The sequence below is a fragment of the Pyrus communis genome, chromosome 13 (assembly GCF_963583255.1).
Source record: "Pyrus communis chromosome 13, drPyrComm1.1, whole genome shotgun sequence".
Classification (NCBI taxonomy): Eukaryota; Viridiplantae; Streptophyta; class Magnoliopsida; order Rosales; family Rosaceae; genus Pyrus; species Pyrus communis.
In genome coordinates, this window is record NC_084815.1 from 10,264,818 (window position 1) to 10,272,887 (window position 8,070).

Below are 8,070 nucleotides of genomic sequence, written 5' to 3' on the forward strand. Positions count from 1 at the left end.
GTTGTTGGAATGTTTAGGTGTTTCTTTGATTCCAATGTTTAAATTCAACTAAACCCCCCTTGGCTAGGGGGGGGATTCGAAATATATGTTTATGCTTGCATTTTGATTTGATTACTTCTAATTGCGTTTCATAAGTTGTGGATTCAATTTGTTTAACCGTTTGATTGATAACTTATTTATGTATGTTTATTGAGAATGCGCGCTTAATTTTCATGCATGAATATGACGCTAGAATATAAGTGAGTTTCACCTAATAGTTACGAACTTATATTCGCAAGTAGTGGAGGTTGCTTATAAACAATCGCGTTAAACAAATTCTTGGCATAAGTTTCATGCAATCATAGTAACGAATGCCTCGTCAACACTTATAATTTTCATAGAGCGTAATGATTCTTGCTTGTACCTCTTCTATGCATTCATGTTGAGGACTTGTGGGGAATGTTTTGAATTGTCGCATGCATCATCCAATTCAATAACGTTAGGAAGATTTGAAGGTTAATTAGTGCATCACGGTTAACTTGGGGTGTTGAGTATCATGATTTATTGAAATGCAATTGGAAATCATTTCATTATGCAAGTATAACATGTATGGAGATGAACCCCTTAGCTAGGTTCCCATCCATTCATTTTCATCAAATTCATCTTTACTATCTGTTTTAACTTAGAATCTGTACATTTTATTTAATTTCATCAAAAACCAAATCCCCCTTTACTTTATTGTCCATTTTAGTTAGAAAGTATCTTATTTTGTGTTTCTAAGTATTTTGAATCAATTTATTACCCAATTTCGTCCAAATTCACCAAAGTGCTCAAAACTGCCCAGAAAGTGATTTTAAGGCAGTTTTGAGTGTTTTGGGTGATGTTTGAGTCTTTTGGTTTGTTTTAATGTTTTAAGTGTTTAGTTTTACATTCTTTGAGTTAGTTTAGTGTTTTATATTGTGTTTTTACGTTCTTGAGTCAAGTTATTACTTAATTTCGTCCAAATTTGTGTTTGTGCTCAAATCTGCCCAGAAAGTGGTTTTTAGGCAGATTTGAGTGTGTTTGTGTTGTTTTGAGTCTTTTGGTTTGTCTTAGTGTTTTAAAGTTTAGTTTTGAATTCTTTGAGTCTAGTATAGTGTTTCATATTGTTATTTTACGTTTTTGAGTCAAATCCAAGTGGTTAACAATCCCTCCTAATCCCCGGTCCAGAACGATCCCTACTTATACATATACTACAATTGACAAAAAGAGGGTTTAATTTGTGTGCGTATAAATCTCGCATCAAATTTTGGCGCCGTTGCCGGGGATTAGCAACTTTGCTAATCCTTTGGATTGTTATTTTCGTTTTCTTATTAGTTTTAGTTTTAGTTTCTGTTATGTATTTTAGTTTTAGTTTTTGATTTGTGTTTTGTCCTAGAGAAGCACAACATGGCACTTGATAATGCTTCTCTTTTGTCACAGCTCATGGAAAGGTCCCAAATGCAAAGCATTGATATATTTGATCTTCAATCAAGGAATAACGTGTTTTCCAATACTTACAATTCGGATTGGAGTGATCATTCAACTTCTATGTGGTGGGAACCTCAAAATGTTCAACAAGAAGGATATTGGCAGCCACCTCATATTCAATATGCCCAACCAAACTCAAGTTCGTCAATAGATTATAATCAAAAGCTTAATGAATTAATTTGTTTGGTGCAGGGCTCACAAAATCAAGTCAAGGAGGGCCAAAATCAAGACAAAAGGTTGGACCACTTGGAAATGCAAATTGGGCAGATCGCGGAGTTCGTAGGACAGTTTCGAGACCAAGGCGAACTCCCTAGTTCAACCATTGCAAATCAGAAGGGAGAATTTGAAAACACCAATGCTATCATGTTGAGAAGTGACAAGGAGGTTGGAACGGACCCTCAACCATCAAAATCAAATCACAAGGAAGAGGAATACACCCAACCCACGGAAAGGGTGGAAACACCTTTACCGGAGGCACCTATTGCTCCTACGCCATCTAATTCAAGTAAGGCACCTACACTAGAATTCAAACCAATGCCGGTTCACTTCAAGTATCACCCTCCATTCAAGGACAAATTCCATGCCGTTTGATTTTATTTATGCATTTGAAAAAAAAAAAAAAAAAAAAAAAAAAGAAAAAAAAAAAAAAAACAAAGAAAGAAAAATAAAAGAATGTAACTTTCACAAAGGGTGTTTGCTTGAAGCCCCACTACGTGGCAAGACTCTTGAAGCGGATGGCATCGGAGCAGAGGACATTGGAACGGAAGGCATCGGAGCGGAAGGCGTCGGAGCGGAAGGCATCGGAGGTAGAGCATTCCAGGCCTCAATACTTGGCCAAGCGCTGGATGACCCAGGAAAAAGGTGCCTCTGGAGATAAGCCGCAAACCTTTGACGGTCACTTTGAATTCGACCCTCAGATTCCTGCAGCTCATCAAGCTTCCTCTTCATGCCCGACGAATAGTTATTTGCAAGCACATGCAAACTTCTATTCTCATACTTAAGCTGCTGGATCTCTTGCTTAAGACTTTCCACTTCTGCCATCAATGATTCCACCTGACGGGAGCGGGCAAGCAGGCGTTGGCCCATGTTGGACACAGAACTCGCACACTGAACACTAAGTGCGAGGGACTCTTGAACGGCCAACTCATCGGACCGTCCTGACAGCAGCCTACTATCTTTTGGAGTGAGGAGGTTCCTAGCTACTATTGTAGCTGTTGTGGCGTCCTGCATCACGGAGTCTTCACCTGTGAGAGGACCGTTAGAAGATAAGAAAGAAGGGCGCCATACGTTACCTTGACGCGGCGCGCCCGTATCACTGCTAAGGCTCAATTCCAAGCTAAGGTTCGATGAGTTTGCCATTTTTCAACAGTGTTCAAAGAAAAGGGATGGAGTTAAATTTCAAAGGGCCGGAGTCGATTTTCAAGAATGGGAAATCTTCAGAGTGTGTTTGTTGTGGTGATCGATAGCTCAATAAAAAAAAGCCAAGGCGACGCGTCCACCAATTCAAAAAGCCGGAATTTCCGGCGTAATTTAGGCGACGCTTTCTCGGCTTTTCACAAGACGCGTTCAGCTTTGTCAAAAGATATCTGACAAAGTCGAAGACACGTGGTGGCCATCATCACAACTACACATCTTTAGCAGACAAGCGCAAATTTCGGCAACGCTTTTTCTGCTTTTCAGAAAACGCGTGCAGCTTTGTCAAAAGAGCCACGTCCGCACTACTACGTGTCGTTCAGGAAGCGAAGGGGCGCCTGCTCAGAAATCGAAGAGGCGTCGTTCAGAAATCGATGAGGCGTTCAAAGATCGAAGCGTCGTCACTATTTCAAAAAGCCGGAGTGGCGGGATCAAAACGTCTGTCAACAAGGGTAAAAGAACACCACCACTTGCTATTAAGAAAATCCCTATATTTGTCGACCTTCATCTCTTTTGGCAAGGCAGACTTGAAGAAAATGCCCAACTCCCCCTCACCTCTGAGGGCGCACTCCCAGAAAAGCCTTTCGAAATACTCATTTTCTTCTTCCCCAAAGATGATACTAGATGCCTGGAGTATAGATGATCCAGGAGGAAATACATGCGCTGATTCATTCACCGCTTCTTCAAAAGCAAAGGTATCTCATATCATAAAGGTCAAAAGCAAAAGTATCTCATATCATGCTCTTTCCCTGTCCTTTTCTTTGTCCTTGTTCTTACTCGCATGGCAAAGTGAAAGAAGCAATCAGCCGGCACTTGGAGTCAGTCTTCCGATCTGGAGCCAACTGCCCGGAATCTATTCCTGATTGCTTACCTAGCGTTGCTCTCGAGTAGTCATCTTCAACGGTTGATACACTTCCAGAGAAGGGACCACTCCTGCACAGATTGAACAAAGAAACAGATAAAAGGGATAAGCTCAGACCTTCGGGGGAGACCAAAAGAACCATCCTGCTGCCCAGTTCAAGAAGTAGCACAAAGGAAAATCAACGATGGGCAGAAACAAGTTCAAGAATGAGCCTGTGGAATCATCAAGATCAAGCCTCAATGCAATCAACAAAGAGAAGATGGAATTTACACTCCATAACCAGATTTGCGTCTCTAAACTCTTCTCTTTGTTAGTTACATTCTGCCATGTTTAGTATGTTTAAATGTTTTTTGTGTGTTTACTTATGCTTTGTTTAAATCTATGCTTAAAACATTGAGGACAATGTTTGATTTAAGTGTTGGGGGGTAACTAATGTTGTTAATGCAAATTCGTGGGATTTTATCACCCATTACTTCAAATGTTGTTCCTTGCTGTTTTAAGATGTTTTTAAGTTGTTTTAGAGTGTTTTTAGTGTGTTTTGTTTTATAACTCCGAAAATCACATAAAAATTTGAAAAACATGTTTTGAAAAGCCTAAAAAGAGTGTTTTGAGTCGTTTTTGTGTGTTTGTGTCTTAGGGTACCTTCCAACACAATGATAAGGATTTGGTTTGTAATTGCATGACTGTTAAAAAGAGTTATAAACATAGAGAAAAGTTTGATTTACTCTTGGTATATGCTTGGTTATGGTTATAATGTATGACTTCACATGCAATCATAAAAGAAAAATTCGTTTTTGTAACATGCTTGAAGGAAGGAACTCAAACAAACGCTACAACCCTGTGAGGCTCGAGCCATTACCTTCTTTGGAGAGTTATTTTCTGTGATTCTTTGCTTTCTAAAGTTGTTGCATGATCTCATTATCCTTGCTTGGTTGCTACTTAGAATGCAATTGTATCATGATAGAACTAAATGCTAGAACTTATATCCATTTCATTCAAAGCATGACATTGAATTGCATAACATATATCAAGATGAAGTTGTGTAGTTGCCACCATAGCCAAATAGCCTTACTTCCCATATTTCGTATATATTAGTTTTAACCCCGTTGAGCCTCGTTTAGCCTATTTTCTTTGCTAACCACATCACCCCTTACCTAACCTAGAGTAGGACTTTCCTATACCCTTGTTCTTGAAAGATAGTGAGCATGACTTAAATGAATTCCTTTTGAGTACATTATGAAAGAAAATAAGTGTGGGGGAAGGGATTTTTGTGTGTATGTATGTGCCTAAGTCTTAAAGGAGGCACGGGAAAAAGAAAAAAAAAATGTGAGAAAAAGAAGAAGAAAAGAAAGAAAAAGAGTGAAAATAAGTGAGAATTGACTCACAAGTGTGATTGTTGAAGAAAGGGCCCAAAAAGTCTGAATATGGCCCTAAGTTTTGTGTGACTTCCCCTTGGGTGTTCAAAGTTGACTTCTGCGTTCTAAAGGGAATTCTAAGTGCCTAATTCAATACTTTGCTCACTATTACTTAAAGAACGTTTGTTTTCCCTATCCTTTCTTTGTTAGCCAAACACCTTTAGCCCCGTTTCAACTCGTATGCTTCTATCTTGATCGTTATGTGTTCAATAATGTGGAGTTTGGAATTGATATGAGCTTATGGTGTCACTGGTTCTCGCATCTAAGTAGGAGCATTCCATTCTTGAGATCATATCTAAACATGCTTATTAACTCCAGAAAATGCTTTCTTTGTTATAACATATGTGAGATGCTAGTCTTTCATGTTTACATCAATCTCTCACATATAACTAGTGTAGGGTGTGTAGTCAGAAAATCTGTGTGAAAATAGAGTGCATTCTAGTAAAGAATTGAGGAAATTCTCTAAGGCATGTTACTACATTCGAAATGTGTTTTAAATGCTTAATTGTGAACTTGTATATGGTGACTATGATTAAGAATGTACTTAAGTGTAAAGATGGCTAAAATCTGTGGGAATAATGATTTTTAACTTGTCATGAGCATTGGAAATCCGTGAGACGATTGTTGGAAGGTGTAGGTTGTGTTTTGTTCGTTTTGTCTAGTTTCGTGTTCTTTTGTTGTTTTGTTTTGCTCGAGGACTAGCAAAAGATAAGTGTGGGGGTATTTGATAGGTGATGCGAGAATTATACGCGCATAAATTAAACCCTCTTTTTATCAATTGTAGTATAGGTGCAAGTAGGGATCGTTCTGGACCGGGGATTAGGAGGGATTGTTAATCACTTGGATTTGACTTAAAAACGTAAAAACATAATATAAAACACTAAACTAGACTCAAAGAATGTAAAACTAAACTTTAAAACACTAAAACAAATCAAAAGACTCAAAATGCTTTTAAAAACACAAACTAAAATGCTATACTAAACTCGAAGAATTCAAAACTAAAAATAAGAAAGATTAAGACTAAGACTTAAACGAAATATGGGGGGATTGATTTTGGACGAATTTAAACTAAAATGGATAGATTGTAAAGAAAACAAATTATAAATATGAAATTGACGGAAATGAATGGATGGTATGGCTAGCTAAGGGGTTCATCTCCATACATGTTACACTTGCATAATAAAATGATTTCCAATTGCACTTCAATAAACCATGAATTCTCAACACCCCGGGTTAATTAGGTCCGCTTAAATTAACCGTCAAGTTTTCCTTAAGTTAATGAATTGGATGATTGCATACGACAACCCAAAGCATTCCTCACAAGTTCCCTACATGAATTGCATAATAGAGAAACAAGCAAGAATCATTAAGCATCATGAAAACTATAAGTGTTGACGAGGCATTCGTTACTATGATTGCATGAAACTTATGCCAAGAATTCGTTTAACGCGATTGTTTATAAGCAACCTCCACTACTTGTGAATATAAGTTCATAACGATTAGGTGAAACTCACTTATATTCTAGCGTCATATTCATGCATGAAAATTAAGCGCGCATTCTTAATAAACATACATAAATAAGTTATCAATCAAACGGTTAAACAAATTGAATCCACAACTTATGAAACGCAATTAGAAGTAATCAAATCAAAATGCAAGCATAAACATATATTTCGAATCCCCCCCTAGCTAAAGGGGGGTTTAGTTCCTCATACAAAACAAAGAGAATTGAAATTAAACATTGAAATCAAAGAAACGCCTAAACATTCCAACAACTCAAACTTGAATTGTATGAACGTTTAGGCCCTCTTCTCTTCCTCTTTATTGTAGCATAAGGTCTAGGGATAATTGGTTTGGGGGATGGAAGTGTGGAATGGAAAAGTGGTGTTTGGATTATAAGGGGAGAGATGCACGGCTAAGAGAGAAAGGGATGTGTTTGTGGTGTGTTGTGTATGAAAATGAGATGTCCATGAATGAATGAATGCAAGGGTATTTATAGGAGTAGTGGAGGGAACATATGGCTATGTCATTTGTAGGTGAAGTAGGTGGATGTTGTAGGTGAAGTAGGTGGATGTTGTAGGTGAAGTGGATGTTGTAGGTGAAGTAGGTGGATGTTGTAGGTGAAGTAGGTGGATGATATGTTAAGTGATAAGTGATAAGTGATATGATATGTGGTTATGATATGATAAGTGGTTAAGTGGTGATGATAAGTGATAAGTGATTAAGTGATATGATATGTGGTGATGATAAGTGATAAGTGCATGTGGGTTAACTAATGAAGGAAATGCATGTGCAATGACAATGTGTTAGAATGGATGTGTGTTATGCATGGCATGATTGGGATTAGGAAAGGTTTAAATGTCCTAAAACTAAAGAGAACAAGGTTCCAACACTTTGGCTCCAATTAGGTCTTCAATTTCGTCCAACACTTTGGCTTCAAGCATAAGTTATCCGTCCTTAGCCCAAAAGTGCTCCAAAAGTCTCCAAAATGCATCTTTTTGCTCCTTTAGCCCTTTGGACCTACAAACACACGAAAATAGCTTAAAGTACTAAAATAACTAAAGAAACATAACGTAAATGCACGAGAACAAGCCATTTAAGTCGCATGAATATGCTCCTATCAAATACCCCCACACTTATCTTTTGCTAGTCCTCGAGCAAAACAGAAAGAAAAACAAAACAAAACCAAACGAAACAAAACAAGTAAAACACAACCTAAACCTTCCAACAACCGTCTTAGGGATTTCCAAAGCACATGACAAGTTAAAAATCATCATTCCCACAGATTTTTGTCATCATTACACTTAAGTACATTCTTAATCATAGTCACCACATACTAGTTCACAATTAAGCATTTAAAACACATTTCGAATGTAGTAACATGCCTTAGAG